The 16,723-nt window shown below is 56.4% G+C and overlaps 1 protein-coding gene across 1 annotated transcript in view; it reads left to right on the top strand.

Moving 5' to 3' along the window:
• The window catches only part of LOC110572399 (cell migration inducing hyaluronidase 1), a 141,079-nt gene that overhangs the window by 32,400 nt on the left and 91,956 nt on the right, over window positions 1-16,723 (top strand). The gene's annotated exons all lie outside the window — the stretch shown is intronic.

The following is a 16,723-nucleotide window of genomic DNA, read 5'->3' as shown; positions in this document are numbered from 1 at the left end:
GAGACCGAGGCTCGGTCAAGTGGAATGACTCGGTCCCTCGGCCCCGTTAGGGCAGGGTCAGGACTCAAAGACTCGTCGGAAACCTCTGGGCTTCTGTGTGTTGCCTGAAGGCTGGACCGAGGGCATCCGGGATGGCCCAGCACGCCGAGGCCGGGAGGGTGGAGCTTCGTCCCGCCTTCTTCTTGCTCACTGTTCCTCCTTCATCCTTGTCTAAACGCTCCTGCTTTGGACCTTTCCAGAATTCTGCGGAGCTGGGCAAAAACATGCCACCTCTTTTCTCTGTGTGTGTGTCTGTGTCTCTTTTCCCTGATTGATTTTCCTTTGTTTAATCTGGAATTCTCTTGGGCAGTAGGATCCCGTGGTGGTGCTGCTACCCAGACTGGTCGGAGGAAAGTGGGCAGTCTGTTCCTTATAAATACCGTGAGTCACATGTCTTCCGAACTGCCAAGAATATTCATGCAGGACCCAAGTCTTTCTTCCTTTGGCTCGCATAAATTTCCCGAGGATGGGTGGAACAGTGCATCCTTTGTACTCACAGCTTCTCGTGCTCTCGTGGGGTCTTGTCTTAGGACCTCACTTGTCCGCAAGTCTCTTTCTTCTCAGCCTCCCCAAAACACGGGTCTGATCACCCGACGCGGGGAGGGCAGTGGATCTCAGCGAGGGGTGTGGAGACAGGAGGGCTGGCTAGGCCCCTTCCTAGCTATGTGACTCTGATCATCTCCCTAAACTTTCTGAGCCTCAGTTTCCTTGTCTATAGAATGGGGTGATAATAGTTCATAAGGGCACAGGCTATAGAAGCTGGTGGGTCTGGATTTGACTCTGGAGGCACGAGGACCAGGTAGTTTTGGGCAAGTCTTTCACCCCTTTGCAAACTCCATTTTCTCACCCGTAGAATGGAGATTGTAATAGCACCTAACCCGCCAGGCTGCCGCGCACAGTAAATGAATGAAAGCATGACCACGCTTAGGGCAACTGTAGGCATATAATAAATGCTCAGTAAATGCTGAATGTTACTATTGTGTTATTATCCAGCTGACAAGATTGCAGCGAGCTTCCAATAAACAGTAGTGATGCAAAAGCGTCTGAGGATGGAGTTTGGAATGCAGTCGGTACTTCAAAATAGTTCCCTTTGGTCTTCATCGCAAGGATGTGACCTTCCAGAAGGTGGCAGTTAGAAAGGGGCTGCTCGATTACTGGAGTTCCATTCAGCCAACGTTCCCTGAACGCCTCCTGTACCCCGGGCTCTGTGCTGGTGGCTCAGAATTTAGAAGTGAACTTCGCCCATCGTCTGGCCCCTTGGATGGCGCCATCCCATGGGAGGCAGCCACTGACCACAGTGGGGAGGGCGGCACGGAGGAGGCTTGCAGTCACGAGGGGCGTGGAGCAGGGAGCACACATTCTCCCCAGCTTGCTGTACTCGGAAGGTTCGATTTCTGCTTTGTTCCCAGTGGTTTCATCTAGCAGTGCTGTGAGTGACCAGAAGGGTGAGCAGAGGCCAGGCTATCAAGGGTCACACTGAGAAGTTATGACCCAGAGGCGACTGAGAACCACGGAGAGAGTATGAGCAGGAAGCAGGCATGAGTTCGATTGTATTGTAGGAAGATGGCTCTGGCAGCCACACAGGTTGAGTGGAAGGAGGCAGATAAGGGCAGGGAGACCAGCTTGGAGGCTTTCTCCATCAGCCAGGTGACAAGAACGGGGACCCAAAATAGGGGGACAGATTCTAGAGGTCTATAAGAGATAAAGTAGACAGGTTTTATCCAAGAGGATGGGCTGACAGGGCTGCCGTTTAATCAGGGTGTGAGATGGGGAAGTGAGTGGGAGTGAGGATGAGCTCCTTGGGGGAGAAGAGGACCACTTACACCCCTTTGGGTCTCGTTCCTCGCCAGGGCATTCTGTCCCATGGGCTACCTTTCGCATGCCCAGCATCATGGAACAGAGTTGGGGCTGAGCGATGGGGAATGAACTCAAGGTTTAGCTCTGGGTGGCAAATCCCAGAAGGGGGCTCTGAGGGGAGTCCCCACGTTGGCCTTTCTGCCTCACCTTGGGGTTGGAAGGGATGGGGCAAGTCAGGAGCTCTGGGAAGCTCTTGAGTTGGAACCATGTTGGAAGACAACCATTTGCCATTGGGCACAATAAGAGTAACATAGCCAGTTTCCTTTTCCTCCTGGTTGTAGCAGCTTGAGACCCTGGTGCAAGGATTGGACTGCGTTTTATCCTCAAAGTCGAGAGTAAATGAAAGCGTGCCAACGTGTCCAGATCTTATCCGGCTCTGATATTCAGTGGATCTGGCCGAGCCTAAGAAAGCATCCAGTTGGCTTTGGCAGATGCTCCTTGGCCCTCCTTGTACGCAGCTGCCCTTGCTGGTGCTGTGTCCCCCATCAGTCCCAGGGCTGAGCGCAGGACTCCCTGCAGGCCCTCAACACGTGGCTCCTGGCCGAGCGCCTGCATCCCCCTGCTGCCTGCCTCTCAGGGCCACCACCTCCGAGACCTTGCAGGAAGGGAGGGTGATGGATGTTTGTAATGACCTCACGGTGTTTTGACGGTCTTCTTCAGCATGCGGTCACCGCTCCGGCCCTTTCCAAGCCAAACCCAGGCGGTGCCAGGCATCAGGTCTCTGAAATGGGTGCCAAGGTCCCCTTGGCCTGGTATCGCGAGGCTCCCCGTAAGCGCCCGCCGACTGGTTCTCGCGGGGACTCCGTTTGCACAAGCCCCTCTCTCCTGGCCTTGATTTTCCACAGGAAGGAGCCGAGAGATGGTGGCCAAGCCCAGAGCAGAGAGCTCCAATCTGCCGCGAGCCGTGTCAGCACCCGGCTTAAAGCAGCCGCTTGCCCAGCGGTGACGGACACGACAGGGGCTCGGTGTTTGTCGAAGCAAGCGCAGCTGCTTGGCTCACGGTCTCGTTTTATTTCCTCCCCTCTTGTTGTTTGTGGCAGAAAATGAGGACATTTCCAGTTTGAGCGTCTCCCTCCCCCTGACAGGGCGCCATTTGGTTTCTGTGCCTTGATCGGCTTCCATCTGCTGCCTACAGGGCACCTTACTCTTCAGGTTCCCAGACAGATGGTCGGGCCCGAGAGCCAAGTCGAGGAAATTGTCAAACGCAAGGAGAGCATGGCGCCGGGAGTCAGGGGGCCAGATTCCAGTGCTGGCTGAGCTACCGACTGATGGTGGGATCCCAGGAAAACTGCTTAATCTCGCACATTAACACGACCACAACACACCAGGAGCCTTTCTTGCACCAGGAGTCCAGGATTCCCAGAAGGGAAGGGGGGGAGAGCAGTTTGTGGGAGCTCCTCGTGGAAGTGAGAGTATGCCTGTGTTTACTTGCTGGGGAGCATCACCAGGGGCGGGGGGTCTTGTAGATGTTTGCATGTGTTCATCCCCGTGGAGCTGAGTGCAAGTCTTCGTGGGGTGGCAGCCGGCTTCAGACATGCTTGGCCTCTCCGGAGGGTTGGCCGGAACAAAGCATTTACCCACCTGTGTGGGGGCGATGGTGTGATACCACCAGCCAGGGGAGTCCATCCTGGCACCCCAAGGCCAGGGTCATTCAGGATCCCGTTAGCAGACACGGAGGCCTCCTGCTGCGGCCCCTTCGGGACTTCTCGGTCCCGGAGCCCACCCTCCACGAGGCCTCTTCCTCCCTCCCCCTGGCCCTGAGATTCAGTGCCCTGTCCCCTTCTGTGACCCTCACACGCCCACGCTGTTGCCTGGGGTCCCCTGTTCTGAGACTAGACGGGAGGAGGTGCTCATTTCCCATCTCAGCTCTTACCGTCTGAGCCACGTCTGAGCAAATCTGAGCAGGCTTCCTAATTTTGGGGAGAGAGCAAGGTGGGGAGCATGCTCAGGAAGCTGTGTATCTGGGCTGAGGTCTGGATGAGGGAGCCTCCCCAACGCGAAAGGATGGTACAACCCACCCTTCTTCACGGTTGACCACGTGCACCCCCTGCAGGACTGATGTGGGAGCTCCCACGCCCGCCCCCATGCACCCTGATCTCACCACTGGGGAACTGCATGGCGGGGGAGGGGCAGGGCTGGGATTTGGCCCCCCGCAGCATGCAGACCATGCCAGTGGGGGGCCTGGCGGAGGTGGCCCAAGCACCAGAGTGCTCCCTCCTGCTGGAGGTCTTTTCTCGGGGTGGAGGGTAGCAGTGGGGTTTTCGACTTATCGACTCAGGGGAGCAGGGCTGGGAAGGCACACGTGGGGTCCCTGGGAAAGGACGCGGTGTTTGCTTAGCGATATCTGCCAGGCGCTTGAGAAGGGGAAGCGAGGGATGTTTGCTTTCCCTTTGGCTGACTCTGCCCTGCTTATGGCTCTGGCTCACCCCACCCCTCCTGCTGGTCTTCCTCTGCTCGCATTCACCTCCTCTCGGCCTCTGGAGGCCACGGCCTTCTCTTGCCTGGGCCTCAGAGTCTCACCTTCCAGGCTCCTGGTTGAAACGGCCACCAGGAGGGTCACCCCTGTCCGAGTCTCAGCCGGCATCCCCGGAGCCCTCAGGAGTCCTGCATGTTGCTCCTGTCCTCTCCTCCTGAGGCCCGAGTGGACATTCCCCAGCAGCCTCTGCTGCACACAGACCAGCGGCCTCCCTCCCATGGGTGCCGGGGCTGTCTGTGTCCCTAGCCACCGTGCCGTGACCTGGCGCATCAGGAATTTCTGGGCTCTGTGGTTGTCGGGGGTGGGAGAGGGGTCTGCGTCAGCCTCCCCACCCCCACCCTGACCACGCTCTTCTGACGTCAGCAGCCTAGCCCCGCTCTCCTCCCTGCCTCATTCCACTGGTGTATAGCTCACCAAGAGCTTAAAGGCCATTTCTACGTGTGAAGGACTTGCTGTCTTTCACCTTCGACTCTTCTGGGGGAAGGTGGGTGCTCACATGCCCCGTTCCTGGGTGGGAAGCAGGCTGTTTGGGGGGTAGATTCCGTCGGCCCACTTCTCTGGCCTGAAAAGTGAAAAGTGAGCTCCCTGGACTCAGGGAAGGAGCAGGTTGGTCCTACTGTCGGTTCAGGTCTCATCGATTTGAGTTGGGACGAATGATGTTCTGGAACATTCTCCAACTAGCTGTTACCAGAGAGCCTGAGTAAAGTGGACACTTTGATCTCCATTTGGGTTTGTGTGCTTTCTCCATCAGCCGGAGGAGGAAGGAAGAGTAACCAGCACCCCAGACTACCCACGTGGCTCATCTTACGGGCTGTGATGTAGGTTTCAGTGGTCTTGGGGTCCCCACGTAGAGATGGAGACAGGTCCTGAGTGCCTAGCATGTAGCACGTGGGCACAGTGTCGCTATGCTGTGTGTGTGATCTCACTGAATCTCGCCCACAACAAGCCTATGGGGGCACTCCCCGCAGTCTACAAATGAGGGAACCAAGGCTCAGGGAGGTTAGCCCCTGTGTCTAAGGACACACGCTGGGAGGTACCTGAACCAGGATTAAAATGTAAAATTCCCAACTGCAGGGCACTAGCCTTTCCCCCACCCTCTGCAAGGCAGACATTATTTTCTTCTCTTATTCTTGGAAATGTTAATAAGAATTTCCAGGACAGGGCTGGGCTGGGAAGGCCTCTGTCTGACCTGCTATTTAAACCACTCCAACTGCTGAGAGGCAGCCAGACCACAGCACAAATGGCCAGGATTCAAACAAGTAAGTAGGCCCGTTGTGCCTTCTCATTAGCGTCTGGGAAGAGGACAGAAAGAAGAGCATCAAAGCCTCCACCAGCCATCTCACCTGGAGCTGAGCCACCAGGCTCGTTGTGCCCCTGGGTCAGGGGCAGAGTGGCAGGGCACATGGGTGACCCCATGGACCTTAAGAACACTTCCCTTTCCCCAGTTAAGGGCGTGCAGACAGCCCCCCGCCCCGTGAAGCCAGGCTTCCAGCACCCCGACCACCACAGGCTGCCTGGGGGCACGCTTGCGTCCTTTGTGGTCCAGCAACTGGAACATTTATATGAAAGGAAAGATCCCTGCACCTAGCCCTCCTCCTGCATGCATGGCATGCGGACACTCACCTTCTAGACTCCCGCCCGCGATTGCGAACTTCACCATCCATCCATCTTTCCTTCCCCAGGGACACCTTCCAATCACCTTCATTCCTCGGTGCTTGAACGAATACCTTCTGTGAGCTCAGGCTGCCCTATGCACAGCAGGGGAATTTAAAAGATGTGGGATCCTGCCTCCAAGACCTGACATTTTACGTAATAGCACATTTTCTCCAGATGCTGCACATTTGGCTTTATTCCCAACACGCATTTGCTGTCGAGTTACCAGTGGGGCATGTGGGCTGTGTGTCTGGGCTGTCTCTGCATGTCGGTCTTTGCTCCTGTCCCCCCTGCAGCCTGCTGGGTGCATAGGAATCATTGGTGGCTCTGGGTGCCAGGGTAGAGGGCCACTTGAGTATGGCGTGGTGAGGCCCACGGATGTCATTGAACACTGGGCAGTGATCCTGAGGTCTCTCCTGGTGATGACTCTGTGCCCTGACCTGAGGTGGCTGATTAACTCAAGTCCCTGCGGCTGGGCTGAGAGAGAGAAAGAAGGACAGAGAGACAGAGAGAGAATGTGGCCCTGCCCCAGAGGCCGTCAGCATGGGAGTGAGAATATGTAAATACAGACCACAGTGCAGCAAGACAGGTCTTCCGCCCAAAGACAGTGATCCAAGAAGAGCTTGAAAAACCTGTCCCCTGAGAAATCCCCCTGAAATAGTCCCACGTATGATAAGGGGAGCTGATGCTTTGCCGGTGAGACTCAGGGAGGCTGCATCTACGTAACTGAGACATGGAGGAATTTGGGCAACAGCTGAGGGGAGACTAACGCGAACTCTCCCTCTGTCCCCCCCCAGAACTGCTGAATCTCTCAGCCGGCAAGTTATTTGGTGTCAGTTTACTGTCTGGGATTTCCACAGTAAATCTGAATTGTCCCCATCCCTTATGCGTGGTCTCTAGAAGGTTGAAACCGGGATCTACACCTGCATCAGAGTCCCAAACAGAGAGGTCCAGCGGAGATGTTTGAATGTGAGGCCTACAGGAGAGAGGCATTACCCAAGGAGCTTTTTTAAAAAAAGAAATTCATACAAAGAAAAGTGTGTTGGTTGCCCCGAGACTTCCTGAGAACACCAAGTACCAGAATCTGGAAATAAAAGGTCTGGTCCAAATATCGAACCGTCCAAAATAAGTAAGGCTATAAACAATTTGGATAATCTGATCACTGAGCTTGATTTGACAGACATGGATCGAACACTGGAGCTTGCCCTTAAGAGAACCCTCTGGCTACCCACCCGTCACTGGACCACCCTTTCGTATAGGGGAACATTTTTCTGGAATTGTCCCTGGAGGCCCCTGTGCCTATTTATGGATTTCACACATGGGGTTTTCTAAAAGCAAGGCCTAGCCGACTTAGATCCACTGAGAAGAATACCAGTGGCTTTGAGATGCCTTTCCCCATCCTGTGCTGCAGGTCCTGGGATTCTAGATGAGTCTTTGGAGTAGGCCTCCCCTGGCGTGGCCTTCAGTGGACGTAACAATGTCCCCCACGTTTTGGTGCCATTTGAGTCCGTGTGAGCCAGGAACTGGGTGGAAATCCGGAGACTGGCGTTTTCGTCTGTTCTGGATGGCACATCTTACTGGGGGCAATGGCCCGGCCCCCCCATCTAAAACCAAGGGCTCCGTGGCCAGGCGCCACGCTCTGTGACGGTCCTGGGCTCATGCACAGACACCGTGGCTCCCGGCCTTGTGTGCTCGGCCAGTGCCCTGCCCTGGGGACACCCCGAAATCCCCGCCGTTGCCCACCCCCTGCCCTTCCGCAGCTCCCAGGGGCCGAGGGGCCTGTCCTCCGGCCCGGGCCCTTCCCCCCTGCTGTCCAGCTCCAGGATTCCTTGCATGGGCACAGCCTGCTGTGCTTTCTGCTCCTCCTGCTCACAGTTCCACCGATGCCCAGGGGAAGGAGAAGCCTGCACCTGCCGCCCTCACTCATTCCCCGCCTCCCATCCCCTTTTGGCTCCTACTGCCTCACCGAGTTCTTTTCTCAGAAGTCACCGATGCTGCCCAACCTTCCAGAACACTCTGCCACGTTTGGAGCACTTTCGACCAGCTGTTCTCAAACCATGCTCCACGGAACCCCAGGATTCCCATAGGTTCCTCAGGGGTAGCAAACCCTCCACACTCCACTTCTGCCGGAGCACCTCCGCTCCTTCTGTGCTCACAAACCAAGTTGGGAGACTACATTTGTGTCCCCATGAAATACTCCTCCGCCTTGGCCCCGTAGACCCGCCCCTGCCCCCGCCACGGGAGGCCCGCTCCGGGGTAGCGCACAGCTATCCAGGGGGCACTGTGTTTTTGTAGGGAGTGTGCACGGCGGGCCGACCAGTGCTTCCTCGGTGGCATTTCCCCCGGTTCTGCCGGGCATGGGCCCCTCACTGACCTGCAGGCTGTTACCTGTGGCCGGGAGCCTGTGACGAAGGGCGGCGTGTGTGTGTGTGCACGTGTGTGCGATCCCGCGGGTCCCTCCGACGGGCACCCGGGCTCCAGAGGTTCTGGCTACTCGAGCGCAGTCTGCATCGCAGTCTCACGTGGCCCGGTGGCCCAGGCTGGGCCGCAGGCCGCTCCCTCTCCCATCCGCCCCTGCACTTGCTTTGTGCGACGGTTCTCTTCGTCGCTTACTCGACACCTGGTGATCCCGCTTCTTTCCCATCCACGTGTCGGCGGCAAGTCACAACACAGATTTCCGCAGTTGTTACGGCGATCGGTGCTGCCCCTCCCTACTCACGGCTTTCCGTCTCTTGTAGCATTGGACCGAGCCCGGGAGGGAGTAGGAGCCAGGACTAGGACGTCCCGGAGGGGTCCCTCTGGTTCTCGGACTGGGATTTCTCGGACTCCCCGTTCTGCCCAAGGCTAAGGCCTGTCTCGGGGGCCCTGAAACTACTATGACCAAGCACGGTGCCCTCCCTCGCGCCCAGGGCCGTGCGGGCAGGGACGGGGCGCTGTGGGTGGCCTTCAGGATGGCTGTCTTTATTTTATTTTTAGTCATCTCTACCCCCAACCTGGGGCTTGAACTCACGACCCTGAGATCAAGAGCCACGTACTCCACCGACGGAGCCAGCCTGGCGCTCCAGGGATGACGTCTTTACTTTCTCTCTGGAAAGTCCCTGCATTTGATTTCTTCCATCTTGTGAGCCCTTGGGGAGCTGTGTTCACTGGAAGCAAAATCGCTTTTACACCTTAGCTTTGCTGCGTCATCAGGGCCCTTTGGGCTGAGTAATGCCGCTAGGTAGTGGGCTGTGGCAGAGGTGGGTGACCTGGCTCCAGCCGTGGCCTGCTGCCTGCTGGGCACGTCTCAGTGTCCTCTGAGGCTCTGTTTCCTCTTGTGTAGAATGGGGGCGACAGCATCCACCTTGTATTCATCGTCATTCAACATTTAGGAACGTTCTGTGCACTAACCAGGAGCTAGGCCCAGAACCGGCCCCTTACGGCGTTCGTGTCTAGGGGGAGGTCAGGCTAGACGCACTTACAGCCCGGGCAGACCATGCACGGTTCGCTTGGAGGACCCCTGGTCTCGAGGACAGTGACCTCACTTCCAACCCCGAGGAAGAGGAGGTGGGGAGCAGGTGGCCCTCGGAGGACTCGCCGTGCTTGGTCCAGGGAGGAGGTGTTGAGGTGTAGGCAAGGTTACGAATGACAAAACGGAGTTGCAGGAGGCCCCGTGGGGAGAGGCTCAGAAGGAGCAGGGGGCAGCTGGGGGCAAGGGAAGCCGGCAGGAAGCCGGCAAGGATGCCTTTCTGGAAATGTCTGTGGGTGGCAATGAGGGAAGCACCGAGGGTTCAGTGGGCCACAGCGTTTCCCAAGCCGTGCATCCCGTCAGTCTCCTGCAGGGCACGGGAGAGTGGGGTGGCGACGCAGGATCTCGGGGACGAGGCGAGGATCACGCGGCAGGCAGAGGGTAGGGGGAGCCGACCTCTCTGGGCTGGGGCCCCGGGGGGGACAACGGACAGAGGCACCTGTGGCGCTCCATACACTGACGACTCCCAAGCCACCCGGAGTGTCTGGGTTCCCCGAGCTCCCTGCTATCTGTCTCTTTACAGAGACCCGCAGTTATGGATGCAAGAGCGTTGCGTGGTAGGAGAGCATGACGGTGACGGTCAGGTGTCCCCAGGCCGGCCCCTGTTGCAGCCCGCTGTCCCTGCCACAGAGGGTCTCCAGGTGGAGGTGCTGGCCACGGGGCTCTTTGAAGAGTGGCGGTGCCAAATTCCTTCCCCCGCCTTCCTCCACCCCTTGGAAAGGTGGATTTGGACGTGGGGTGACAGCGAGGGCCAGACAGAGATAGCAAGAACCTGTTGTGAACACTTCTGGTCTCCTGTCACTCACACACTCCTGCATGAAGCATCACCTGCTCTGGCCCCAGGGACAAGAATGTGTTTGCAGAGGCGGCGGTGGATGCCTGGCTTACGGCGTGCAGGAAACACGCGGCCAAGCCGGCCTGCTTTTGTTTTGCACAATCGGGTGCAGAAACTTGGCCCTCTCCACATTTAGCAACATTTCCACGGGCGTGAACTTGTATTATTACAGTCATGGTCATGGTCATGACTAATTCACTCCTTTGATCTACGCTTCCTGGGAGTTACCGTGTCCGACATGACAGGTTTCGGAAGCGTTGGTTTAAAGTAAACCGTGTGCGTGTGCGTGTGTGTGTGTGTGCGTGTGTGGCTATATTATTTTTCAAAATTAGAGATCTATTTGCATTTTCAAAGATTATGTTTCTTGGACCAAGAAATATTTTGAATCTTCATTGGAGAGAGAGACAGCAAGCAGGTTTCCTAGCGGGCATTCAGTGGGGTTAGCCATGCAGCTCCAGCCCCTTCTCCTCAGCCTTACCCTGTCTACATCGCTTCCGTTCGGTCTTGCGCAGCTACCCTAAATCACCCCAACGCATGAGGCCTTCGTTCCTACTGTGCCCTCTGCCTGGAATGTCCCATGTCACAGGGGACTGCCTGGTAAAATTCTACTGGTATCTCAAGGCCCAGAGCAAGCATTCCTTGAGCCCCTCCATCTTTGTGGGGGGAATGCCCCACTCTTCCCTCTGTGTCCCTTCGCCTTCTTGTCACAGCATCCATCCTGGTATTTCCCACCCTGTGGAGGGGTTGGTAGTGTTCCTGTCTGCCTCCTGCAGTAGGGCATGGGATGGGACACGTGGAGAACATCCACCACTCACTCCTTCATTCACCCGTCCTGTCCTGAGGTCCCTCGAGAGGCCAGTCCCTGGGCTGGGCTCCTGGACTAGAGAGAAGACTCAAGGCCACATCCTGCCCTCAAAGAGCTCACCAACACAGAGACATTGCTAGAACCTGTGGCAGCTGGTGGTACAGAGGGGCACTAAGCACTGGACTGGGTGGGGGGGTTTCAGGGGAGGCTTCATGGAGAACCAGTGCAGAGTCTTGAAGAACAAGTAGGAATTTCTAGGCAGAGAACGGCGAGTCCCTGTGTCCCACCGATGCCTGGCCCCCCCACACACAGGGTGGGAGCGCCATCAGTATTTGCTCAACCGTGACATTCGTTATGTCCTGGGCCAGGGGGATAGGTCAGTGCCCTGCATGGCCACCCTCACCCTCCGGGGGCAGCCAACCCATGCTTTTCTGGCCCATAGACGTGTCCAGTTTGTCTCGAGCGTGTGGAATCCACCAGCTTATCTCCAGGTGGCGTGAGTCTACAAGGTGTCCACAAAGCCTGGAAATAGATGCTATTATTGTAATTTTCTACATTGGAGATGTTCATGAAGACATCGCGTATGTTCCCCTGTGTTTCCAGGATTGCTGGACACCCTGGATTTCTTTAGGGTCCCCCTTCCTTAGGGACCCTGAGGCGTGTGCTACACCTATCGTGACTTTCCTTGTCCCCCTCTCTTCTTCTCTGCCTCACCGTTGGCCAATGCTAGTCTAGACAGATCAGAGCCTTGCCCCATCTGGAACCATGGAGTTTTTTCAAAAAAACATAATAAAATTTAGGTGAATACGGAAATATCGACACGCTTATTTTTAAGTGTCCTTTTAAAACGTTAAGTCCCTTCGTTGGTTGGGACACGTCAAAACAGGTCATGTGTCATTTGGTTTGCTCATAAAGAGAGGCTTATACTTGATATATTTAGAGAGGAGAGAGAAGTGATTTTTCGTATTGTTTCTCTATTTTTCTTTTTAAACCAAAAAGAGCTTGGAAAATTTCTCCACTCTCTCCGCTGCTGGTGTGTTTTCCTGGCCCCACAATGCTGGAACAGCCTTCTATCTCCCAAACCCAAAAGTTAAATACCCTGAGCTTTGCTCAACCTTGAGTTTTGCTTCTCTAAGAGAGAAAAAGCCTCTTTTTGGGGCTGGTGTCGCTAATGGGGAGTGGAGGGGGTGTTCTGAAGAGCAGAAAAGGCCTTTCTCTGTGAGAAATTAAGGCAGTGATTTAAAAAACAAAGAACAATTGCTTTTGCCAACCACCAGCTGTCCCTGTAGGTTACCCCTTTTTTGTCCACTTGCCCCCAAAGCATTAGAGAGCATGGCAGAAATTTTCCAAAAGTTTTATGAAGAAGGAAGATTTGATGGGCCACTTCATACAGAATGGCTTGAAAACCATTCTCTAGAGTGTCCGTCCATGTGCCGTCCTTCCTGTGTCCTTAGCACCCAGCCCTCCCAGATCTTTTCTCTTTCCTTTCCTGGCCTGGACATCCTGCATCTTCCCCAGCAAACCCAAAGGCCTCCCACCTATGTCATGCAGAGCAATTTGGTCTGGTGTCAGCTTCCACGTGCAGATTTTCATTTTCCAACAAACATGGTTTTCAACAAAGGGTGGTTACCAGGACCATGACAGTAGAGAATTCTAAATACTATTTTTACAACAAGCCAGAATAATGGCATGGTATTGGAAGGACTAAGCAGAAGAGCCCCAGAAAACTTTCTGAGCCCCTGGCTGCATTGAGCCCTATTCAGAAAAGGTCATTTCTAATCTCTGTCCATCCCCCAGCTCCCAGCCTCCAGGGCTGGCCCAGAAATCAGCCTCCCCGATGCGGGGACAGACGCAGAGGTCCCCTTTGATCTGCAGTCCTCAGCTGCGCATGGTCTCAGGGATGTGTTTGGCCTTCACTGGGTCTTGGAGCCCAAGAGCCAGTGGAGTTGTTAACATCCCAAAGTGGGGCTTGGATCCTCGGGGATCCTTAAGGTACCTGCGGCCACCCAGCAGGACTGGCTTCCCAAAAACAACAGGACTTTGACCAGGGACTCTGAGAAGCTGTGAACCGGGGAGAGTGTTGCTGCACCGGAGTCCATGCGTGGCAGATGGACAGACAGACAGGTGTACAAATGGAATGCACAGAGAGAGATGGGAGGGGTGTGGATCGTGAGTTGTATGGTATACAACCAGGCGAGCAGAGGGTTCCCCAGGTTGCTATGGAAGGTGCATTTAAAGCGTCGAGACCTAAGAGAATAGCAGTGTTTCTCTCTGGCAGCCTGGGATGAAGCGCTTCACCCGCGCCATCCTTACCCACCCCCGAGAGGCCCCTGGAGCCAAGGACGGTCGGGGTTGCCTGGGGTTATCCAGCCAAAGCTCAGACCCAATGTCAGAGCTCACACCACAGCTGGAGCTTGCCTCCAAGGACTTGCCACTGGTTTTCTGAAATTCTTGTGCCAAATACTATCTGATAATGTTTTCCTTCTTCCCCATCTGCCTTCCACCGAGAGGAAATGCCTAGATATTTTGGAGCATCTAAACCAAGCATTCTTGCATTTATTTTGGGACGTTATTAGTGTTCATTCCGTTTCATTCAAGACGCCAGCTGGAAGGAGCCAAGTTGCCCCAGCTAAGCTCACGATAGCTACAGAGTTGTTCACGTGGCCCCACTCCACTGCCATGGTTCACCTTGCACCCAGAAAATGTCCCCTGTACAGATGGGAGGTCCCTCAATGCCCTTCTCTGTGCTCTCCTTCTGGACATGCCATCTCTTCACCCTTCTTCCCTGAGACACTCTCTCTCATCGGACTCTACACTCTGTCCCCTCCTCCTGGCCCAGCCAGTGCCCTGTGCTGTGGCTGCCCACCGTTTCTCCTCTGCCCCAGACCCTCTGCTCGTCCCAGCCTTGCCTCAGCTCAAGGCTAGCTACAGCGCCACCTCCCCACATTCCCAGGTGTGTTTGTGTGAATGACTTCCATGAGCACATCACCTGGTTCCTCTAAGTGGTGCTTTCTCTTGGGTGTTTTTCTATGGTTCTCATCTACCTCACAGGTCGGGAGGCCCCATAGGGCAGAACCCCCGTGTGTCCTATCCTTGTTCCTAGGACACGCCCCAAAGGCCTCTGTTCAGTGGCAAACAATATTTATACAGCTCTTTCAAATTCAGAGTGCTTCTGCGTTATCTTCTTGGATGTGAGGTGGGAATTCCCATTTTACAGAGGAATACACTGAGGCTCAGATGCGCTGGGCAGCTGGTGCTCAATGACTCAGCTAGGAGGGGGCAGGGTGAGTGTTGAACCTGGGCTTGCCTGGCTCCAGCACACATGCTCCCCACTCCTAGCCTGTTCTCCCTGCGCATCCCAAGTGCTCTGTGCATGTCTGGTGCCTTGGTGTTGGGGACCTCCAGTCAAGGGTACTCAGCACTGGGGTTAACAGTACCTGGCACTGGGGTCAAGGGTACCTGGCGCTCGGGAGCTGAGGCTGCCCTGAGGCCTCTTGGCTTGTAGCAGGGCCCTCTGAAAGGGGACAAAATGGAAGTAATGGAGGGGGGCTGGGGCTTTGGAGGGTCATAGGAGAGGAAGGAGAGCAGCTGGGGGGCCCTGAGGGAGCAGGGGGCAGCCACACTCGCTGAGGTAAGAGGTGCCCCAGCCCCGAGGCCGAATGCCATTTCTCCTCAGTCAGCAGTGACCGCTTTCCCCAGCACAGGGTCAGAAGCCAGGCCCTGCGGTGTGTGCATGTGTGTGTATGTGCGTGTGTGTGCACATGCAAGTGTGTGCTCGTGTATGCATGTATGTGCACGTGTGCATGTGCGTGCTCGTGTATGCATGCATGTGCATGTGTGCGTGTGTGCAAGTGCGTGCTCGTGTATGCATGTATGTGCACGTGTGCATTGTGTGTGTGCTCATGTATGCGTGTACGTGTGTGCATGTGTGTATGCACATGTGTGCACGTGCAAGTGTGTGCTCGTGTATGCATGTATGTGCACGTGTGCATGGGTATATGTGCGTGTGTGCATGCGTGTGTGCAAGTGTGTGCTAGTGTATGCATGTATGTGCATGCATGTGTGCAAGTGTGTGCTCGCGTATGCATGTATGTGCACGTGCGCACATGTGTGCGTGTGCAAGCGTGTGCTCGTGTATGCATGTATGTGTACCTGGGCATGTGCGTGTGTGCATGTGCGTGTGTGCAAGTGTGTGCGCAAGTGTGTGTGTTAGGGGGGCTTTACTGGAGGCTAGACTTAAGCACGAGTTAAGGAGACAGACGAGGGAAGTTTGTCCCAAGTGGGGAGACAGGTGTGGAGAAGAAACCACGAGCATCTGGGACAATCACATGCAAAGCTACCTGCCGGCTCCCTGCATCTCTGCACTTCTGCCCCACCTGAGTCTGCAGGGGGTCAGCACCCTCACGTGGGGCGGGCCAGACCCCAGCCTCCCAGCAGCAAAAGGGCGGCGTTGAGCAAGGGGTTAGGCTGTGCCGTGGGGGGACGCGGCCAGGAGAGCCACGCTGTGTGGAACTTCGTGGCCCCTGCCGCCCCCTAGTCTGCGTGGTAGGCCGGTCCCCGGGGTGCTCGAGGCCCCACATGGGCTGTACTGGAAACTCGTCCGGGGGGGCTTGCAGGCAGGGGGGCATGTGGGAAAGGTCCCGGCCTCCGGTCTCCCTGCCTCCCTGTGCGCCGTACAGCTGTGGTGCAGAGCTGCACGGTGTGGCATCTCCCCTGCTGGGCCTTTGACTTATCCGACACGCATGCGGCCCCCGTGGGTCCGAGGCCTTAGTCCTCACTGCAGCCCTACAGGGCAGCGCCGCGACCCCCATTCCACAGCTCAGGAAACAGAACCACAAAAAGACGGGAAGTGGCGGGTCCGAGTTCACACAGCTGGTAAGGGTGGGGTCAGCGCTGGAGGCTGGGGCCCTCCAGGCCATCAGGGAAGAGGAAATTATCAACACCCAATTCTGGTAGAAAGGGGCATTCAAAGTTCAGAGGGGGGCAGAGCTCCCCCAGCCCCAGAGGCCTCGAGGCTGGCCGTTCCCGAAGGGCCTGGAAGGGCACATGGGATCTGGGAGTGTGACCCAGGAGCAGAGATGACCCACCCGCTTCCTCTCCCAAGTGAGTAGGGGGTCGGGAGTGTGAGTGGAGGGGCTCCAGAGCTGGGGGCACACTGGGGTCCCTCCCAGCAGCCGGGCCAGACCCTGCGGGCCTGCCGTCTGTGCCCACCCCCCAGGCTGCCTCCAGGGCTATGGCAGGGCCGTCTGTTTCATGTATTTGTTTGAGTTTTCTGGAAGCTCCTTGAAGTTGGAAGGAAGTATGCGCCTGGTGGTTGGGACATGGCCTGCCTCCCGCAACACAGCCCGGGAGGTAAACAGGCTGGAGCCGCAGGGAGCGGCATGGGCCACACTACTGGGATTGTTGGGGGCGCTGGCTGGAAGTGTGGGGGGGCGGCCCTGGGCCCCACAGCGCCTGAGGCTTTGCCCAGGAGCCCCGGCCCGGCCAGCCTGGGGGGTGGGGGCTGCGGCCTCCGGAGAGGGAGCCCTAGGGGGCAGGGCCAGGAAGCCA

Source organism: Neomonachus schauinslandi, chromosome 9 (genome assembly GCF_002201575.2).
Source record: "Neomonachus schauinslandi chromosome 9, ASM220157v2, whole genome shotgun sequence".
NCBI lineage: Eukaryota > Metazoa > Chordata > Mammalia > Carnivora > Phocidae > Neomonachus > Neomonachus schauinslandi.
This window is presented reverse-complemented; position numbering and strand designations above follow the sequence as displayed.